Source organism: Mustelus asterias, chromosome 9, assembly GCF_964213995.1.
Source record: "Mustelus asterias chromosome 9, sMusAst1.hap1.1, whole genome shotgun sequence".
Lineage (NCBI taxonomy): Eukaryota > Metazoa > Chordata > Chondrichthyes > Carcharhiniformes > Triakidae > Mustelus > Mustelus asterias.
Window position 1 is genome coordinate 11,346,177 of NC_135809.1, and position 23,202 is coordinate 11,369,378.

General features: G+C 42.7%; 1 long non-coding RNA gene across 2 annotated transcripts in view; it reads left to right on the forward strand.

Annotated features, from left to right (window-relative positions):
• Positions 1-1,903: 1,903 nt before the first annotated feature.
• LOC144498496 (uncharacterized) overlaps positions 1,904-23,202 on the forward strand; it is an 81,631-nt gene continuing 60,332 nt past the window's right edge. The window contains exon 1 of one of the 2 annotated variants that reach the window (XR_013498717.1): positions 1,904-2,079. This is a non-coding gene — a long non-coding RNA (uncharacterized LOC144498496). The remainder of the gene's footprint in view (positions 2,080-23,202) is intronic. The other variant, XR_013498716.1, reaches the window with a different exon arrangement.

Sequence of the window (23,202 nt, forward strand, 5' to 3'; positions counted from 1 at the left end):
TAGTAGGCAATCTGACCGTCTGCACCAACCCAGCCACCTGTGCCAAGCAAAGAGGTGCACCTGTTGAAGCAGATTTGCACAATAAGCATCTGAAGATTCACTAATGTTACTGCTGTTCAAGTGTGACAACTTTTTAACAATTAATATTTCCCCAGAAAAACACCACATGTATATTATTCATTTAAACGACTTTAATGAGGGGAAATGGTAATACAGTTGATACATACAAATGAGATATATTCCCACGGGAATAGACAGTGAACAAATACAAAGCAAACCAACATCACATTTGAAATCAGGATTAATCAGATCACAGATCAGGTTATGAACTACAACAGTATTTGACAATGTTAATAGCTATATAATTTGGTTACATTCCACACAGAATTCTGACCGATTCTGTTGCTGCACTGAATGCTGTATTTAAATATTGAATCGGAGGGGGAAAAAAGTCCCAACAAGATTGCTTTTTTCTTCTCCCAAAAAAAAAACCCTGTTCCTGCACTTGTTATATGGTTGCTAATCAAAGGCATACACATTTTTAAAAAAAATCTAATTGGCAGGTTAGATAAAATAAATAAAAGGACTTGTGGAGGCAAAAAGACAAGCAACCAACCCTCAAAACTTACAGGTTAGATAAAATAAGTAAAAAGGGCAGGACAGATTAAGTAAAAAGGAAAGGACTCATGGATGCAAAGAAAACAGGCAACCATCCTTCATGCTCCCAATTAACTGAACTCAATTCATCCCATGACTGTTTTGCATAATGACTCAGGGTCAAATCTGGGTTTCAGAAAACAAGTGAATCAAAACACACGGATTTCCACATTTACAAACAGAAAAAAAATCATACTTAAGCCAACAAAAAAAAAGGCACCAAAAACGAAGATACATTTGAGAAAAAAAAATCAGCCCAGGTTGCAAATATCCACGACGACGACGATTTTGAAGCAAAAGTAAGTGTCCAGATGAGATGGAAATTGCAGTTTCTGTCCAGATATTTTTAAAAAAAACCAGATGATCTCCTCCTCCGCCGAGTTGTCACCAGCACTAGCAAGGCAGTAGCTTGCGCAGTTATCTCCATACTGGGCAGTGTCACAGACCCTTCCAACAACACAAACTACTACCTCAGCCAGTGGACTGGTCAAAAAGAGAAAAATCCAGGAGGATGCTCGGAGAAATCCCACACACACACACAAAATTAGACATGAAACACATATATCCACAAAATAAAAATCCCTCGGCCCATCCATCCTCAGCGGCGGACAATGGTTTCCCTTTGATCACCAAGGGCAAAGAAAAAACATCCCCGCCCAGTGATCCGCCAGCGACCTGAAACAAGGTGCAAACACTCCCATTCCGAGGCGATAAAAAAGGGGGTGGAATTCAGATAAAATAGATATATATATATAAATAAATGTCAAGAGATTTACTTGATGGAAGCGGGAGGGAAGGGAATGATTGCGATTACCGCAGTGAACAGGGGCCCGGCTTCTCTCTCTCTCACTCCTCGAAGGAAAACCCCTTCAGGTCATAAATCAGCCTATTGTCAACTTTTTTATTCATCGCCGCCCGCGGATTTTAAGGGGGGGGGGAAAGCTTCAATTTTTTTTTGGCGGTTCTTCTGCGGAGAATGGCCCATTTCTAATCAAACACAATCGATTTTTAAAAATAATTTTAAAATGTTAATTCTTTCTGGAACCGTAACGTACCTTAAATTTTTCCCCCCTTCTCACAAACACCGAATATGCGGTTCATCGGGTGATTAAATTTTAAAAAAATTTACACGCGATGTGGACATATAATCCTAAATGGACAGTGAGGAGGCTCCCCTCCCCCACACACACAAACTGCCGGCCAACGGTCGCCGCTCGAGCGCCGGCATCGCGCGCGGTGAGGGAGGGAGGGAGGGGGGATGGGAAGGAGCGCGAGCCGAAGCCCTGCGGGGGACACGTGCCTCGTGCCGGGGCCCCGCGAGCTCAGCCCCGCGCCACCAAAATAAAACGGGGGGGGAAGAGAAGAAGAGGACTCACTCCAGAAGAGCAGGCGTCGAGGATCAGCAGCAGGCCGGACACGGAGGTAGGACGAGGCCACTCAGCCCATCGAAGCCTGCACCCTCCCAGACCCACTATCCTCTCCCCCCCCCCTACACACACATATTTACCCTTGCCGATGCGGAGAGGGCAATTTACCCAATCCACACACATCTTTGGAGGCAATTCTGAGGTAAAATAAATCCTGAGGTATCAATCGCGAAGTAAAAGATCAACTGCAACCGCCTCCCCGTTAGTGATCGGGTAGAAAGAAAGGAAAGCGAGAGTTCCCATCCTCTTCACTCCCCCCCCCCAACCAACCATTTTAATACCGACTCACCGCTGATTAAATATTTTTTTAACGACGAAAAAAAAACCTCTTTTCTCATCCAAACCCTTTCTTTTTTTTTGCTTTCCGCTGCTGAGATGGAGAGGTTTTATTTTTGAAGGGAGTGGAGTCGGCGAGAGGGTGGCGATCCCTACCCCTCTCTCTCTCTCTCTCTCCGTGATCTCTACGTCTGGCCGAGCCGGGCTTAGGCCTCTCCCTTTTTTTTTAACCTGCCCCGCCCCCTCCCTCCAACCGCCCGCCCGTCACCCCGCAAACCAATCGGCAGGCGCCGTTTCTCGAGGCCCCACCCATCCAACTGTCCGTCACCCCGCGAGCCAATCGGGTGGCGTCGTCGTCGTCGTCGGTCCCGCCCGGCCTCCCCATCCGTTATTTGCATACGACGTCAACACCCCGCCCCTCCCCCACCCCTCCCCTCACCCAGAAAGCGCGCGGGCCGGCACGTGACCCTGTCAAGAATGCGCGCCATTCTTGCAGCAGTAAATTATGTCCCTAAGGCCAAGGGCTGAGCAAAAAGCAGCAGTGTTCATCCTGGAAAAGAAATTCCCGTTTTAACCTAATTCGAAAGAATTAAGAGTTATGCAGAATCGTCTTATTGAAATCAGCATGGGTTAACCGTATAAAATATATAACGTTGAATTCATGTCCTATGTACCTTCAAAATTGGTTATTGCTAGGATGTGTTACCCTTTGAATATAAAAGCGAATTACGACAGATGCTGGAATCTGAAACAACAGAAAATGCTGGAAGGCCTCAGCAGGTCGAGGTAGCACGGCAGCACAGTGGTTAGCAGCCCTGGTTTGGGTCACTGTGTGGAGTTTGCGCGTTCTCCCCCGTGTCTGCGTGGGTTTCCTCCGGGCGCTCTGGTTTCCTCCCACAGTCCAAAAGACGTGCTGATTAGGTGCATTGGCCATGCTTAAATTCTCCCTCAATGTACCCGAACAGGTGCCAGAGTGTGGCGACCAGGGGATATTCACAGTAATTTCATTACTGGGTTGTTCTCCCTGGAAAGACAGAGGTTGAGGGGCGACCTAATAGAAGTTTATAAAATTATGAAGGGCATAGATAGGTTGAACAGTTGGAAGCTTTTTCCCAGGTCAGAAATGACAAACACAAGGGGTCACAAGTTCAAGGTAAGGAGGACAAGGTTCAATACGGATATGCGGGGGACGTATTTTACACAGGATGGTGGGGGCCTGGAATGCACTACCAAGCAAGGTGGTTGAGGCAGACACGCTAGGATAATTTAAGACTTATCTAGATAGCCATATGAACAGACTGGGAATAGAGGGATACAAACGGATGGTCTAGTTAGGAACACATGATCGGTGCAGACTTGGAGGGCCAAAGGGCCTGTTCCTGTGCTGTATTGTTCTTTGTTCTTTATTACAGTGTTAATGCAAGCCGACTTGTGACTAATAAGTAAGCATCTGTGGGGAGAGAACGGAGCTAACCTTTTGAGTCTGGATGACTTCATCTTCGCCTGACGAAGAGTTACTTCGCCTGATGAAGGGTCACCCAGACTCAAAACGTTAGCTCTGTTCTCTCCACAGATGCTGTCAGACCTGCTGAGATTTTGCAGCATTTTTTTTTATTGCATTACTCTTTATTACTCCATCAGTCAATTGCACTGACCCATGTGTTAGCTATTAATTCCACCATGATATTGCACATGTGCAATTTTGCTGTGCAAGATAGCAAGCAGAAGTCAGGAAGGATGGCTAACCCATGGGCTACTGAAGCAATCATCCAACCCCTCATTGAAGGAACTTAATCTTGTCTTCTGGTGTATGGATTGAGAAAGAGAGGGCACAGATTTAAAGTAATTAGTTAAAGAAGCAAAAGTGAGACAATTTTTTCCTGCTGTGATTTATTAGGGTTTGAAATGCACTGTCTGAGTGTGACGTTGAGGCAGGTTCAATTGAAGCATTCAAAAGGGAATTAAACTGAAAAGGAAGAATGTGCAGGGTTATGGGGAGAAGGCAAGGAAATGGCACTAGATGAGTTGCTCTTTCGGAGAGCTAGGCAGACATTATGGGCCAATTGCGCTGAAACAGTTCTGTGATGGCCCAGTTACCTTTGCCAACAGAAGTAAGAGGGCAGTGTATTATAACACAGTTTTATCCTCCAAATAATCCAAAAAGACTGAGATGCTTTAAATACATTCCACACTAAATGTGTGTATTTGTGTACCAAATACTTCAAATAATTTTCTTTAACATTTGCAGTAGTAGAAACATGCTTTACGTCTATTTGGTTTTCTGATAATCCACGCATCTGAATTTATCAGGAACCCCACATTCTTATTTTTGTAAATCCATGTTGCCAGAAAAGATTTCCACTTAGTGCTTTACACAACCATGGACATCTGAAATCACTACAGCCAATTAAGTACTATTTTATTATTACACTACACTTTTGAAGTGTAGTTACTGTTGTCGGAAATTAGGCAACTAATTTGCGCTTAGTAAACATCCACAAACAACAATGTGGTAGGATAATAATCCAGGTAATCTGAATGTTGTTTGAAGAATAACTTTTGGCCAAGGGACAACAGATAAGACCCCTGGTGTTTGAAAGTGCCATGGGATCTTTTACATCTACCTGAGCAGGCAGTTAGGTTTCAGTTTAATGCCTCACCCAAACGATGGCACCTCCAAAAGTGCAGCACTCAGTACAACTCCACAAGAGTGGAGTGTCAGCCTTGATTTTTGTGCTTAAACTCTGGAATGGGACCAGGAACCTCATTGATTCAGGAGCAAGTGTAAGCCACATCTTTTCTTAATGTTAGATCAGTTTCTGTACTCATTCAGGTTAGCCCAAGGCTTCCAATATGGACAAAAGGCTGTAAATATCCTGTACTGAAATGCCTAAATCTGTCATAGGGAAAAGAAGGGATTCAGTCTCCCAAAGATCGAAGATATAATCAGGCTCTCTAGCAAGTAGGGGATTGTGATCAAACCATAAACATTATATCCCTATGAAGATACGTTTGTCTTTGATAATTTCCAGGATCTATTTGCTCTTTCTTAATCTGATAGATTCAAAATTTCCTGGGATAGCCACCAAACAAGTTTATGTCCTGGCAGAAGAATGTTAACATAATAAGCAAACATCTCCACAAGGGCTTGGTTTCATTACCCTTCAAAGAGCTTTAAAAACTCATCACCCAGTCCAGTCTATGTTACTATCTCCAAATGGTACCCAAATAATATCCTTTGTCATGCCGTGCAGTTGCATTGAAGGTGGTAGAACACCTTGTGCACATGGATGCATCTTTTATGTGGAAACAATTACTTTTGAATAAGCTACCTTACGATGGTTGCATCAGGATTTCTTTGTTTAGTCACTGACTGCAGAATCATTATAGGCCTGAAGAATTTGAGAAACATAATTAGCAATAATCCAAATGGAATGACGTTAGCCACTGTGCGTGCAGGGTTTGCCATTTAGAAATCCACGTGAGAAATGAAGATAGCTGCTTGGTGCTGATTGAACTTTATGGATTCTTTAATGGCTCAGTGGATAAATAAACTGGTGTGGTTTCGAGCCACACAAAGTGTAAAGATATAGGTTCCATTCCCAGCCTGTGCTGAGTTATTGATCCAGTCTGAACTGGCATTAGAGGTGCTATGATTTGTTACAATGGCTCTGGGATAGGGAGAGGCAATTTAGCAAGGGATCTTGATCATTATTCACTGATTCTTGATGAAAAGTTCATGTATACAGCATCAAGTGAAGAAAAAAATGTGACATGGGTGTGATTAACCAAACTTATTGATGCACACTGCATAACTCTACACAAGAAGTGCTACTTGTGTGGGGGGCATGGAACTGTACTCAGTGCATTTTAGAATCAAGGGAGGAAAGGTCTGAAAATTAGGAAAAAAATTATTTTAAGTTCCCTTTCTTCATTCTCTGTGTTTCTTTTATTCTGATCTCCATCCAGTCACACATCTCCTGTTGGGGAATGTACAGAACACACTGGAAACAGAACTGTCTAGGTTAAGTGGATTTGCCATGGTAAATGTGCAGGGTTATGGGCTAGGATAAGTAGATTGGATCTGGGTGGGATGCTCTTTTAGAGAGTTGGTGCAGACTCAATGGGCCAAATGGCCTCCTTTTGTACAGTAGGGATTCTATGTATTCAAAGTGACTATATGAATATGCGTCTTTTGCCAAATGAACCTACTGTATCCTGCCACTCAAGTCAAGATCAGATAATTTAGCACAAATTGGGAAACCAAACTGGAACCTTATTTTTGTAATGTGAAATTAGCAAAGCTACTTCTGACATTTGATACAGTTTTTGTTTGCTATTTGAATGTCACCATGTAAGTAAAAACACTTTTAAGAACTGGCACAGTATACATAATTCTGACAACCTGGGAAATTTTAAGATTAAATTACACATTAAAACAATTGCAAAACTGAAAATGTTTCACTAGAGACTGAGAGCTGGCAAAAAATGAGGTTTTTTTAAATGCTGCAAGAATATATATGCAGGTTATTTGTCTTGTATCATGAACACAGCATAAAATAAGAAGTTCAAGCAAGGTTGTAAATTTATTTTACTTCAAACCAGATAATTGTGCCTGTAAAAATGATATTTTCAAACTTGATCTGCAATAGGATTCCCATGGAACCAGCCAGCCTTCACATTTATGTTTTGTTGTGGCACAATTTCTGTTATATTATGCCAATATAAACTTTCCTGATGGAAGTTAGGACAAGATGTGCGGGTTAGGTTGATTGGCTATGCTAAAATTGCCCCTTAGTGTCCTGAGATGCATAGGTTAGAGGGATTAGCGGGTAAAATATGTAGGGATATGGGGGTAGGGCCTGGGTGGGATTGTGGTCAGTGCAGACTCGATGGGCTGAATGGCCTCTTTCTGCACTGTAGGGGTTTCTATGATTCTAAGAGTTCCTGTGTGCTAACATTCACAGGAATTTTCCACACAAAGATTTGAAAACCCAGATAAAGCAGTTACTTCTGTGCAAATTAATACTACTAAAAGAGAGATAAGTAGCTGATTAGAACAGGACAAGAATTAGATGGATATAAATAAGTACAACTTGAGATAATCAAATGGTGTTTGGATATGATGGTTCCTGAATGGACAAATCAATTCAATGTTTTATCAACCAAGGCAGCTTGTTAAGCTTGTGAAATGTTGGATTGTAAGATTAGATAGATATTCTACAATTTGGCTTATTTACCTCTGAGGCAGACAGAAACTTTGGAATTGTTTTATAGAGTCAGAGTCGTACAGCGCAGAAAAGGTCCTTTGGTTCTTCGAGTCTGCACCAACAATAAGTAACACTAAAGTCGTGCTAATCCCATTTTTCACGCTTGTCCCTGTCCTTGAATGTGATGATATTTCAAGTGCTCATCCAAATATTTTTTAAAGGTAGTAACATTCCCAGGCAGTGCATTCCAGATCCTCACCACCCTCTGAATGAAAACTGTTTTTCTCACGTCCCCTCTGAATCTTCTGCCCCTCACCCTATGATTATGCCCCTTGTGATTGACCCCTCAACCAAGGGGAACAGCTGCTTCCTATTTACCCTGTCTGTACCCCTCATAATCTTATACACCTCAATCATATTCCCCCCCACAACCTTCTCTGCTCGAAAGAAAACAATCCAAGCCCCATCCAGTCTCTCCTTATAGCTCAAACGCTCCATCCTGGGCAACATCCTGGTAAATCTATTCTAGTACCCGCTCTAGTACAAACACATTCTTCCTATAGTGAGGTGACCAAAACTGCACACAGTACTCCAACTGTGGCCTGATCAACATTCTGTATAGTTCCAACATAACCTCCTTGCTCTTATACTCTATGCCATGACTGATGTGCCAAATGATAATTTTCTGGTTCCTCATTACATTCCAAAGGACTGACAAAATAACCATGTTTTACCACTTCTGCGCTGGCCAGGTGCGATTATTGACCCATTTGTAATGAATTGGAAGCCAGTGAATACAGTATGTACTGATCACTAAAGTCTGGAATATTGCAAACTGCTTTTAGGAAGAGGTTTGGTGAGCTACGATAGTTCAGTCAACTGATTTCTTCTTTCCTGCCAAGTTTTAATTAGTTTTCTTTCTAGTCATAATGGTGCTTTCTTGCTGCTTGCAGAAGTTATATCTGGTTAGCATCCAACACTGGGACAAATGTAGCAAATCATAAGATATTAGATCCATGAGGATTTTATACTATTTGATAAGTTAATGTTTTTAACCTTATAATTCTTTAAACAGCATACACCAGATGATTGAAACTTAAATCAAAGTGAATAAAATAACACTGTTCTCAAGTTCCATCCTTAAAAAACTGTTTTTCATTATTCATTAAAAAATGTTAAACATATCCAACTGAAATCTCAAGACATATTCGATATAATGCAGATTTCTTTTCGATTTGACTTTTGAAATATTCTGCTTTCAGTGGGTAAAATGGATATATCTAACCTGCTGAGCATTAAACACAGGATGTTGTGCCATGCAGAGGCAAGATTTTGCAAATGTCATTTCCCAGATAACAAGTCCCTGACATGCTGTGAAGAGGATGTTCAGAATGTACAGTAGGTATTTGAACCCATGAGAAGGAGAGCACTATGTAGTTACTAATTTTTTATGTAACAAACATCACTGCATTTCAGATAATGTGATAAATAAACATCAATTTCTACTGTGTTTTAGCTTTGCATATTACCTGCATAAATCAGAATCTGGCACAGTGCGATGCTGTGCCCATAAATAAGAAGAAGGGTGTGTCAAAGACCCATCTGGCATGATTCCTAGGGGATGGATGCTGCTGCTTTTACTCCTGAGCACTGCACCTGATGCCTGTCCTGATGCCAAGACCACAGTGTCAAGCTGGCTCTGCACTGAAAGCTGTAAACAATCTCAGTATAGTCTGGTGTGCTAGGTGCTTTCCGTGAGAAACTTTCTTCTGAATGTGGATCATCACAGAATGCAGCACTAATAATCTCCAAGTAAAATCCATTGCAAAATTCTCTGATGCTTCTTTCATTTTTCACATTAGAAAAATGCTTATGGAAGGAAGACAAATGTGTGGCTTTCAACTGATCTATATTCCCCCCAAATTGTGATGCTGCCTTTTGTGTCCCAGCCAGACACATCTCACTCAGGGGCTGCTGTTTCAACTGTTCCAGAAAACATTTACAAGGCAACACCATGGGAGAGGAGAAAGTACTGATGAAATGTCATGTCTGTCAGCAGAAAATGGTTTCCTTTCTTCAATGCAAAGTTACTGTAGCAGTTTGGTGGACACAGCATAAAGCAAGATCTTGAAAAACTCAGTTCTTCAAAATAAAATTTCTGGCTAACAGGCAGTAATCTCACCATGGTACGCATGTGAGAAAAAGCTTTTTACATAATGTAGCAGGTTGCAATATGGCTTGTCTGCAGGAAAATAAAATCATGGGGCTTCCGCTAAAAAGGCAGAGTTTCCCAGTTAGCTTTGCTCTTGAATGTGTGGACCATAATAAATCAGTGGCATTAATATTTTAGTACATTGTTGCAGAAATCTTATGTAAATTTTTAAGTGTGTGACCAACTACAACTGAAAATGATTTTGGAGCAAAGTTTCAACCTGAATGCTACTGGGACTTATTTCGGTTGGGTCTAAATCTAGACTCTTACAGGCCATTCAGCCCATTGAACCAATGCCAACCCTTTCAAAAAGCAGGCCAATTTAATCCAATTTCCCTATAGTCTTGCAACCTTTTTGCTTTCCATATTGTGATAACCCCCACAAGTTCCATGGGGGAATCTCTAATTGAGCTCCCTGTGGGACTCGTTGAATATGGGTTCCGTTGGTAACAGGCATGGCCTGCTGAGGAACTCATCACCTGAGCCCTTTATAAGGCAGACACCGGAAGGGTCTGCAGAACCATTATTCTGGTTGGGACTTATGTATATGCGCCACAGAGTAGAGGCTTTATTTTGTGTTTAACAGTAAATATTGTTCCTTTCCAGTCGGGTTTCCAGAGTTATAGAATCATACAGTGCAGAAGAGACCCTTCGGGCCATTGAGTCCACACCAACACATTAGAAACACCTGAACTCCCACCCAATAGCATCTGCCAGCACTTGGCCCATAGACCTGAATGTTATGATGTGCCAAGTGCTCCTCTGGATACTTTTTAAAGGATTGGCAACCAGCCTTTACCACTCTCCCAGGCAGTGCATTTCAGACCGTCACCACCCTCTGGGTAAAAACGTTTTTCCTCACATTCCCCCCCAAACATCCTGCCCTTCACCTTGAACCTATGTCCCCTCATGACTGACCCTTCAACTAAGGGAAACAGCTGCTCTTATCCACTCGGTCCATGTCTCTCATAATCTTGTACACCTCGATCAGGTCGCCCCTCAGTCTTCTCTGCTCCAACGAAAACAACCCAAGTCTATGCAACCTCTCTTCAGAACGTAAATGTTCCATCCCAGCATCCTGGTGAATCTCCTCTGCACCCCTTCCAGTGCAATCACATCCTTCCGATAATGTATCCTGAATATCTGTGGTCATCCATGGTTCTCTGGGCTTGTTATTCCTACCTTTCACCTTAGAGGGAACATGCTATCCTTGCACCCTCCCCATTTCCTTTTTAAATGTCCCCCCCCCCCCACTACTCTTCTGTATATTTTCCCATTAGTAGCTGTTCCCAGTCTACCTTGGCCACACTTGGAATACTGTGTGCAATTCTGGTCACCCTATTATAGAAAATATATTATTAAACTGGAAAGAGTGCAGAAAAGATTTACTAGGATGCTACCGGGGCTTGATGGATTGAGTTATAAGGAGAGGCTGAATAGACTGGGACTTTTTTCTCTGGAGCATAGGAGGCTGAGGCATGACCTTATAGAGGTCTATAAAATAATGAGGGGCATAGTCAATATCTTTTCCCAAAGGTAGGGGAGTCTAAAACTAGAGGGCATAGGTTTAAGGTGAGAGGGGAGAGATACAAAAGTGTCCAGAGGGGCAATTTTTTCACAGAGGGTGGTGTCTGGAACAATTTTTTATATTTTAAAAAGCATTTAGATAGTTACATGGGTACGATGGGTATAGAGGGATATGGGCCAAATGCGGGCAATTGGGATTAGCTTAGGGGTTTTTAAAAAAAAGGGCGGCATGGACAAGTTGGGTCGAAGGGCCTTTTTCCAAGCTGTAAACCTTTATGACTCTACCGTGGCCAGATCCTGTCTTATTTTACTAATATCCCAATCCAAAACTTTTTTTTGCAGCTTGTCTATTTCCTTGTCCACAACAAGCTTAAATTGTACCATGTTGTGAATGCTTCCAGTAAAATGCTCCCCCACCACCAACACAATGACCTGTCCAGCTTCATTCACCAATACATTAAATATATTGGTGATGAGGAACAAGGAACATTTTGGAAACCTTTTAACAAATCCAGTAAGATAGTGAAGGGGAGATTTGAAAATGCCGTCTTTCGGAAAATTGGAACGGTATAATGTGGGTGTGGAAGATTGGCCCCAGTCAAATGGGATAGAAGGGGACAACTGGCAAAAAGTCATCCTCCTGACTGCTTGGGGGGCCCCAACCTTTAGCATTATAAAGAGTTTAACCTATTCAGCAGCCCCAGATTCAAAATCCTTTAATGAACTGATAGTGAACCACTACGACCTGAAATCATCTGTTCTATTGCAGCGCTACAGGTTTAACACGGCAAATATACTTTCTAGAGAATGGAATTCTTGACAAGACTGCGGAAATTGGCGGAACACTGAGTACGGGCCAGCACTACAGACAATGTTCAGGGACCACTTGGTATGTGGAAGAGCTAAATCTGACCTTAAGAAAGCCATAGAACTGGCCCTTTCTCACAAAAACGCAGAGAAAGGGGCCCAGGAGCTTCAAGGATCCATAGACAGTACCGTCCTCAGCCTTGGACGACTCCCATACCACAGAACCAAGTCCCCAACAGATTACACTCGCGTCTCCCATTTGTTGCCCAGGAAGGGCAATTGGATGACGTGGTCGCGAAATTCCAGAAGTGGACGGGAGGTTTCTCCACAATATAGTGTGGAGTAAGCATATCCATGCTGTACTTGCAGTCATAGGGTCCGCCCCAGACAAGGCTACTGGTCGAATCTCTAAATGATCTCCCTGTCGGCCTTGTTGAATACAAGTTCTCTTGGTAACAGGTAATAGCCTGCCCAGGTGGTACTCGTCACCTAAGCCCTCTATAAGGCAGACACCAGGAAGTGTTTGCAGAACCATTGTCTCAGTTGGGACTTGTGTATGCACGCCACAGAGTAGCTTTATTTTGTGTTTAACAATAAATACCATTCCTTTCCAGTTGGGCTTCCTGAGTTTTTATAAACATAACATTTACACACAGCATTGGCTTTACATCCACAACAACTGAAGGTCACCTATTCACAGCCTTATTTGTAAGCAATACCATTCTAGTCTTAAAAAAACCAGGTCAGAGTATGTTTGGTTTTTCTGTCCTATTGAGTGTAGAGCAATGGTGTATCAACTTGTTTGCGTGTACAGACTACATACACTGACAGAATTCCAAAGCATCTCCCCAACCAGTAACAATGACACAATCGCTGAAAGATAACTATTTCATCATTGCAGAAATATTTTAAATGTACAACAAAAATAACATTTTGGTAAGTCACTAAATACAGGAATCAGATGATCTTGTTGTTCCTTTGGGAGCAAATCTACACTCTGGAAAACAGAAAACCCATAGTATACTGGAGTGAAGTGGAAACTACACATTTCAACTTTAATTAATATTTTGAACCAGAGTTAGAGATTTAAATTCAAGATAGGCCTACTGGGACATAATTGCAATAATGATAATTTTGGCAGAATTGTGGGGAGCAAGATCTTTTCTCCCCATTCTAATCCCTGACTCATCACAGTTAGAAGGATCCACAATTCCATTTGTAGTTTTGCAAAGTTCAAGTTTATTTATTAATCACGAATAGGCTTACATTAACACTGCAATGAAGTTACTGTGAAAAAGTTCTAATTATTTGCAAAAATAGGAATTTATACCAGTTGCATATTCTGTAACTTTACACTTACTGATTTTTCAAATGTTAAAATCTAAACTGTTCAACTAACATTGTTGCAAAGCAGTTCCATCTCAATTAATGTCACTATGATTATTTTTTTCTCTCGAACAAACTAAGTTATACATCTCCATTAAGATCCTGAGTGTAGTTTTCCACACACACTACTTCTGATTCCATAGTCTTGTACAATTTCAATATCCAATTTCCAGCTTTTCTGAGTCCCCTTTCACTAACTGGTCACATATTAACGAACATACAGTCCTTTGGCTTGCATATATGATCTCCAGGATATACAAGTTGAGCAAATATTTCAAACTCTGCATCGGAGCATCTGTTTATTACATTTAAAATGGCTTCCAAACCACATATTTTACAAACCACTTGAACGTATATTCCAGTCTGGTACAAACTCTTACTGCTTTAATTTGTTTATTTGTATTAAAGCTACACCAATGGCAAGTTAACAACTTTGCTCTCTGGACTGCTAACATCGTCATATAGTTTCCAGAGCTAGACCAAGATGAAAAAATAAATCTCGTTGCAGCTATTAAACTGCATGGAAACATTTTCTACTCTCATTCCTGGTCCTTTTTGAACTGCTTTGCTAACTTGTGGTGCACACACCCACTACCTTCTGACTTGAAGGGGAGGAGTAAAAAGCTGCAGTACAAAAAAGCAAGGGACAGATTGTACATTGCCATGGGAATGCTAAAAGGATACTGAACTTAAACTTTTAAAATGTAGTGAGGCCATGAAAAATCCTACGTCAGCTTTTAAAGTTTATAAAAAGTGGTCCTCTCATCAGTTAACCCTTTCTTATCTGAAATGATACCAACAAGGATGAAAATAACTAATACAAATAAATCTATTGATGTATTAAATCTACTTCTAATGGGTTATTTTTTGTAGCAACAAAATAAAACATTGTCACTTGACAGATCAAGTATTAACTTCTTCATAGAATACAGAGGGCAATGATTAATTAGAAATGACGAGCCTGAATAACAAAAAGCATAGGGATCTGATCTTAAACTCCCGTTTCTGAATGAGATGTATGTAAATACACATAGCATTGTAAATAAGGTTGGTGAGTTGTCGGCACAAGTTGTCACATTGGACAGTGAAATTGTAGCAATAACAGAGACCTGGCCTGGCTCAAAGAAGATTCGGAACTTGATATTCTTGACTACGAGGTACTCAGAAAGGGAGGAAAGGAAAAAAAGAATGTGGGGTAATGGCAGGGTTCATCAAAATGACTATTAGGGCACTGGAGAGGGATGATGTATTTTAAGGGTCAGTGTTAGAATCTATTATAGTATTAAGTAACACTAGAGGAGCTATTATGCTACTCGGTGCATATTATAGGCCAGGAGTTCTTAACCAGAGATCTGCAACCCTCTAGGGTTACGCCAAATTAAATGAGCTATTTGCCACCCAGAAGAAATGCACAAATTGTCTGAATGAGTTTGCCTATTTAAATAGGGTCACTGTCTCCTAAGATAATTCATTCTGTGAAGTATTTTGAAATGTCTCAACTACATGAAACAGCATTTAATACCCTTAAAGACTTTTATGTTTCAATGAGAATTCAATGGATGGTGACAGTTATGTGACTAATCTGCAACAGTGGAGGGAGGTCAATGTCCCAGCTATGAGGCATCTGACATAGTTTTCTAGAGCCGCTTCTGCCTCATGGTGACATGAAACATTGCTTAGGTGTGAGTGAGTATTTGAGCAATTTTTTAAAAATGCACTTCAATTGGGGAGGGAAGTAATTGTATGTGTGTGTGTGTGTGTGATGGGGGGGGGGGGGGATCTCAAGCAGAAAGGTTGAGAATCGTGTTGCTATAGGGACACTAAATTGTAAGGAGGAGTTAGAGGAGCCAATGTGCAACCAAATTACACAATGATGAAAAAACTATTGAGGAATAATAATGGGAGAGACCTCAATTACCCTAACAGAGATTGGGAACCTGCAAAGAAGGGGAGGAATTCTTGAATTTCTTAATTTTAACAAGAAAACTTTCTTGTTCAGTGCATTTCGGGTGGCACGGTAGCAGTGGTTTTGGGCGGCACGGTAGCACAGTGGTTAGCACTGCTGCTTCACAGCTCCAGGGACCTGGGTTCGATTCTGGCTTGGGTCACTGTCTGTGTGGAGTTTGCACATTCTCCTCGTGTCTGTGTGGGTTTCCTCCGGGTGCTCCGGTTTCCTCCCACAGTCCAAAGATGTGCGGGTTAGGTTGATTGGCCAAGCTAAAATTGCCCTTACTGTCCTGGGATGCATAGGTTAGAGGGATTAGTGGGTAAATATATGGGGGTAGGGCCTGGGTGGGATTTGGTCGGTGCAGACTCGATGGGCCAAATGGCCTCTTTCTGTGCTGTAGGGATTCTCTCAGATTTCCACTCCATCAAGGAAGAGAGAAATGCTAGATCTAATTCTGGAGAATGAAGCTGAGCAGATGGATCATGTTTCAGTGAGTGAATGTTTTGGGAACAGTGAACATGTCAAGTTTAGAATAGTTATGAAAAAGGACAAAGTACAAGCAAGCATGAACATTTTTAAGTGAAGGAGAAACAGCCTCAGTGAGTGGAAGAGATCTGGTATAAGTGGCTTAGGATCAAAAATGGTAGGCAAAACACTGGCCGTGATTCTCCCGAAAAATTCTAAGTGGGTTGACCGAGTGTTTTCCACTGGCTGCGCTGACCAGTTGGAATTATGTAAAAACTATGTTAAACCACAACTTGAGTATTGTGTACAGATCTGATCACCTCATTACAGAAAGAATGTAATTGCATTAGAGGGGGTATAGAGGAGATTTAAGGAGATGTTTCCAGGACTGGATAATTACAGCTGTGAGGAGAGATTGGATAAGCTGGGGCCATTGTCCTTGGAACAGAGGAGGCTGAGAGTTGGTTTAATTGAGATGTACTTAACTGTGAGAAGCCTGGATAGAGTGGATGAGAATGACCAATTTACTTTAGCAGAGGAGTCAATGATGAGAGGTCAGCGACAAGGGAGCATAGATTCAAAGTGATTGGTAGAAAAATTAGGAAAATATTTTTCATCCAGAGGGTTGTGGGGGTCTCAATCTCACTGTCTGAAAGAGTAGTAGAGGCAGAAACTTTGATTTGATTTATTATTGTCACACATATTAGTATACAGTGAGAAGTATTGTTTCTTGCGCGCTATACAAAGCATACCGTACATAGAGAAGGAAAGGAGAGTGCAGAATGTAGTGTTACAGTCATAGCTAGGGTGTAGAGAAAGATCAACTTAATGTGAGGTAGGTCCATTCAAAAGTTTAATGGCAGCAGGGAACAAGCTGTTCTTGAGTCGGTTGGTCCGTGTCCTCAGACTTTTGTGTCTTTTTCCCGATGGAAGAAAGTGAAAGAGAGTATGTCCAGGGTGAATGGGGTCCTTAATTATGCTTGTTGCTTTTCCAATGTAGCGGGAAGTGTAGACAGTGTCAATAGGTGGGAGGCTGGTTTGAGTGATAGACTGGGCTTCGTTCACAACCCTTTGTAATATCTTTGCTGTCTTGGACAGAGCAGAAGCCATACCAAGTTGTGATACAACCAGAAAGAATGCTTTCTATGGTGCAACTGTAAAAGTTGGTGAGAGTTGTAGAGGACATGTCAAGTTTCCTTAGTCTTCATAGAATCATAGAAACCCTACAGTACAGAAAGAGGCCATTCGGCCCATCGAGTCTGCACCGACCACATACCCACCCAGGCCCTACCCCCATATCCCTACATATTTACCCACTAATCCCTCTAACCTACGCATCTCAGGACACTAAGGGCAATTTTTTTTTTTAGCATTGCCAATCAACCTAACCCGCACATCTTTGGACTGTGGGAGGAAACCGGAGCACTCAGAGGAAACCCACGCAGACACGAGGAGAATGTGCAAACTCCACACAGACAGTGACCCAAGCCAGGAATCGAACCCAGGTCCCTGGAGCTGTGAAGCAGCAGTGCTAACCACTGTGCTACCGTGCCGCCCAAAGTTAATTTATAAGTCACAAGTAAGCCTTACATTAATACTGCAATGAAGTTACTGTGAAATTCCCCTAGTCGCCACAATCCGGCACCTGTTTGGGTCAATGCACCTAACCAGCACGTCGTTCAGAATGTGGGAGGAAACCGGAGCACCCGGAGGAAACCCACGCAGACACGGGTGAATGTGCAAACTCCGCACAGACAGTGATCCAAGCCAGGAATCGAACCCAGGCATCTGGCACTGTGAGGCAGCAGTGCTAACCACTGGGCCACCGTGCTGCCCATGATCTTCTGAGAAAGCAGAGGTGTTGGTGGACTTTCTTAACTATAGCGTTGGCACGGAGGGATCAAGCCAGGTTGTTGGTGATCTTTGCCTTTGACAAGGTCCCTCATGGGAGGTTAGTTAGGAAGGTTCAGTCGCTAGGTATACATGGGGAGGTAGTAAATTGGATTAGACACTGGCTCAATGGAAGAAGCCAGAGAGTGGTTGTGGAGGATTGCTTCTCTGAGTGGAGGCCTGTGACTAGTGGTGTGCCGCAGGGATCGGTGTTGGGTCCATTGTTGTTTGTCATCTATATCAATGATCTGGATGATAATGTGGTAAATTGGATCAGCAAGTTTGCTGATGATACAAAGATTGGAGGTGTAGTGGACAGTGAGGAAGGTTTTCAAAGCTTGCAGAGGGATTTGGACCAACTAGAAAAATGGGCTGAAAAATGGCAAATGGAATTTAATGCAGACAAGTGTGAGATATTGCACATTGGAAGGACAAACCAAAGTAGAACGTACAGGGTAAATGGTAGGACTCTGAAGAGTGCAGTTGAACAGAGGGATCTGGGAATACAGGTACAGAATTCCCTAAAAGTGACGTCACAGGTGGATAGAGTCGTAAAGAGTGCCTTTGGTACATTGGCCTTTATAAATCGGAGTATCGAGTATAAAAGTTGGAGTGTTATGGTAAGGTTATATAATGGTGTGGAGATGCCGGCGTTGGACTGGGGTAAGCACAGTAAGAAGTCTCACAACACCAGGTTAAAGTCCAACAGGTTTACCAAGGTTATATAAGGCTTCTTACCAAGGTTATATAAGGCATTGGTGAGGCCGAATTTGGAGTATTGTGTACAGTTTTGGTCACCTAGTTACAGGAAGGATGTAAATAAGGTTGAAAGAGTGCAGAGAAGGTTCACAAGGATGTTGCCGGGACTTGAGAAGCTGAGTTACAGAGAGAGATTGAATAGGTTGGGACTTTATTCCCTGGAGCGTAGAAGATTGAGGGGAGATTTGATAGAGGTGTATAAGATTTTGATGGGTATAGATAGAGTGAATGCAAGCAGGCTTTTTCCACTGAGGCTGGGAGAGAAAAAAACCAGAGGGCATGGGTTAAGGGTGAAAGGAGAAAAGTTTAAAGGGAATATTAGGGGGGGCTTCTTCATGCAGAGAGTGGTGGGAGTGTGGAATGAGCTGCCGGATAAAGTGGTAAATGGGGGATCACTTTTAACATTTAAGAAAAACTTGGACGGGTTCATGGATGAGAGGGGTGTGGAGGGATATGGTCCAAGTGCAGGTCAGTGGGACTAGGCAAAAAATGGTTCGGCACAGACAAGAAGGGCCAAAAGGCCTGTTTCTGAGCTGTAATTTTCTATGGTTCGATGGTTCTCTGGACACCCAAAAACTTGAAGTTCTCAACCATTTCTACTTCGTCTCCATGGATGTAGAAAGGGGCACATCCTCCACTACGCTTCCTGAAGTCGACGACTATCTCCTTCGTTTTGTTGACATTGAGGGAGAGATTATTGTCGTCACAGCAGTTCACCAGATTCTCTATCTCATTTCTGTACTCCGTCTCGTCATTGTGTGAGATCCAACCCACTACTGTGGTGTTATCAGCAAACTTGAAAATGGAGTTGGAGGGGAATTTGGCCACACAGTCATAGGTGTATAAGGAATATAGTAAAGGGCTGAAGACACAGCCTTGTGGGGCACTGGTGTTGAGGATGATCGTGGAGCAGGTGTTGTTGCTTATCTTTAGTGATTGCGGTCTGTGGGTTAGGAAGTTCAGGATCCAGTCGCAAAGGGAGGAGCCAAGTTCCAGGCCACGGAGTTTGGAGATGAGTTTCGTAGGAATAATGGGTTTGAAGGCTGAGCTGAAGTCGATAAATAGGAGTCTGACATAAGTGTCTTTGTTCCAGGGTTGAGTGCAGGGCCAGGGGGATGTCATGTGGACTGACGAATGGCAGATGGAGTTTAATTTAGACAAATGCGAGGTAATGCATTTTGGTAGATTGAACCAGGGCAGGACTTACTCAGTTAATGGTAGGGCACTGGGGAGAGTTACAGAACAAAGAGATCTAGGGGTACATGTTCATAGCTCCTTGAAAGTGGAGTCACTGGTGGGCAGAGTAGTGAAGAAGGCATTCGGCATGCTTGGTTTCATAGGTCAGAACATTGAATACAGGAGTTTGGACGTCTTGTTGAAGTTCTACCAGACATTGGTAAGTCTACACTTGGAATACTGTGTGCAATTCTGGTCACCCTATTATAGAAAGGATATTATTAAACTAGAAAGAGTGCAGAAAAGATTTACTAGGATGCTACCGGGACTTGATGGATTGAGTTATAAGGAGAGGCTGAACAGACTGGGACTTTTTTCTCTGGAGCGTAGGAGGCTGAGGGATGACCTTATAGAGGTTATAAAATAATGAGGGGCATAGACAAGGTAGATAGTCAATATCTTTTCCCAAAGGTAGGGGAGTCTAAAACTAGAGGGCATAGGTTTAAGGTGAGAGGGGAGAGATACAAAAGTGTCCAGAGGGGCAATTTTTTCACACAGAGGGTGGTGAGTGTTTGGAAAAGCTGCCAGAGGTAGTAGTAGAGGCGGGTACAATTTTATATTTTAAAAAGCATTTAGATAGTTACATGGGTACGATGGGTATAGAGGGATATGGGCCAAATGCGGGCAATTGGGATTAATTTAGGGGTTTTAAAATAAAAATAAGGGCGGCATGGACAAGTTGGGTCGAAGGGCCTGTTTCCATGCTGTAAAACTCTGTGACTCTATGACCTGTTGCAGTGGTAGGCGAACTGTAGTGGATCCGGGCAATCTGAGAGGCCAGAATTGATTTGTGCCATGATTAACCTTTTGAAGCCCTTCATCATGCTGGATGTCTGAGCCATTGGACGATAGTCATTAAGGCACACTGCCTGGCTTTTCTTTGGAACCAGGATGATGGGTGTCTTCTTGACGCAGACGGGTCCTCAGATTTGTGTGAAGACAGGTTGAAGATGTCTGTGAATACCCCCACCAGCGGGTCCGTGCAGGATCTGAGTGCTCGTCTTGAGTACCCCTCCCGGGCCAGTCGCTTTCTGTGGGTTGAGCTTTGAGAAGGCTGCTCTGACGTTTGAAGGTGACTTCGGATACAGGTTTGTCCGATGTTTCTGTGGTGGAGGGCACTGACCTCTTGCTCAAAGAGGGCATAGAATGCATTGAGTTCATCAGGGAGCGGTGCATTGGTGCCTTTGATTTCATATGCTTTCATCTTGTAGCCTGTTTTGTCTTGCAGATTTTGCTATAGTCGGCGGGCGCCCATGTGGCTGGCCTGGGACTTGGTCAGCTTGGTCAGGTACTGTCTTTTGGCATCTCTGATGGCTCTGCTTAGTTCATATCTGGCTTTCTTGTATAGGTCAGGGGCGCCTGACTTGAACACCTCAGACCTGGACTTCAGCAAGCAGTGGATATACCTGTTCAACCATGGTTTCCGGTTGGACAACACAGATTTGCTTCTTTAGCACACAGTCTTCTACACAGGTGATAATGAAGTCAGTTATTGTAGTGGTGTACTCATTCAGGCTGGTTGGAGTTTTTAAATACTGACCAGTCTACTGACTCTAAGCAGTCCTATAGGATAAATCCGATTCATCCGACCAACCTTGCATGACTTTCTTTGACGGATTCTCCCGTTTCAGTTTTTGCTTGTGAGCCGAGTGCAGGAGCATAGCCTCGTGGTATGATTTGCCAAAGTGTGGGTGGGCTATAGAGCGGTAGGCATGTTTGATATTTTTGTAGCAGTGATCTAGCATGTTTAGGCCTCTGGTGGAACAGGAGACGTGTTGGTGGTACCTTGGTAGGACACACTTGAGCTTGGTCTGATGGAAGCCCCCGGCCACAATGAACAAGGCCTTGGGATGTTTTGTCTCAAGGCTATTTGTCGTAGTGTATATTTCATCCAGCGCGGTCTTCACGTCCGCATCGGGTGGGATGTAAACTGCTGTTTACAGAAGTAAACTCCTGCAAAAGGTAGTAGGGGCGGCATTTTAGCGTCAGGTATTCTAGGTTCAGGGAGCAGAAACTTGCCAGTGTTTCTACATCTCAGCACCACGAGGTGTTGATTAGGATGCAGATCCCACCTCTCCTAGCCTTGCCTAAGGCAGCTGTAAGATCCATTCAATGGATTGAGAAGCCCTCTGGTTGTAGGGCACAGTCCGGTGAAGCAGGAGTGAGCTATGTCTCTGTGAAACAGAGTACACAGCAGTCCCTCAGTTCTCTTTGAAAAGTGAGTCTGGCTTTAAGTTCATCTAGCTTGTTTTCCAGAGATTGGACAGTTGCCGGGAGTAACCTAGGGAGGGGGACCGTGTTGTTTCACTCTCATCTGCAGACCTGCACGTTTTCCACACTTCCTGGAGTGACTGCTTCTTTTCGTGCTTGGGAGACAATGAGAGTAGTATACAGTGTTAAGTGTATAGGTGCATCCAATGAGGTTCTTCGCTTTGGACAGTATGTGGATGGAGGATTTGTTGCCTTGTTTGCAGTTCCTACGTCGGTGGATGGGACTGTGCGGTTGAGCGTTCTGGGTCACTGTCAGGCTGCGGTTTGTCTTCAGACTTCAACTCATTTAAAAGGTATCTGGATGTGCACAAGTGCCATAGTAACCTCCAAGGCTAGGGACCAAATTTTGGAAAGTGGGATTAGGCTGAGTGGTTCATTTTTCAGCTGGCACAAACACAACGGCTCTTTCTGTGCCACAAACCTTCCATGATCCTATTCTATGAATTTTATAAAAGGGAATAAGAGGGGCAAAGAGCCAGTACAAGAATGGATTAGCAGTTTACATAAAAGGGAATCCAAAATAAAACCAGTACAATTGCAGCAAAAGGAAGGTGGGGGGTGATTATTATCAAAGAGCTGATCTTCTTTGGAGGCAGGGGTACATTAAATAAGTACTTTGCACCTGTCCTCGCGAGAGCAGAGCATGCTATTGCCAATCTAGTAGTACAGGAGGGAGTAGCGATATTGGAGGGAATAAAAGTAAAGAAGATATACTTAAAAAGTTGAGAGTCCTCAAAATATAAAAGTCACCTGGTCTGGATGGGATGTCTCGCAGGTTACAAAATGGAGTAAGGGTAAAAGTTGCAGGGACAATTGTCCAAATCTCCTAAATAATATAGGGGTGGTGCCAGAGTATTGGAGGATTGCAAATGGTTAAAAAAATCCACAACTACAGCCTGTCAGCCTAATGACCATGGTAGGAAAACCTTTTAAGTTAATCTGGGATCAAATTCATTAGAATTTGGAAAGTATGGTACTATAAATATAGTTCATGGTTCATTCTAATAATTTAGAGGCAGTTTTTGATACTTGAGAGATTAAGGTTTAACTGTAGAAAATGGGATATATGCAATTAAAGCAATGTGAAGATTATTATACTTAAAGGATTTGGGCCGTGTTGACTTAAAGAGT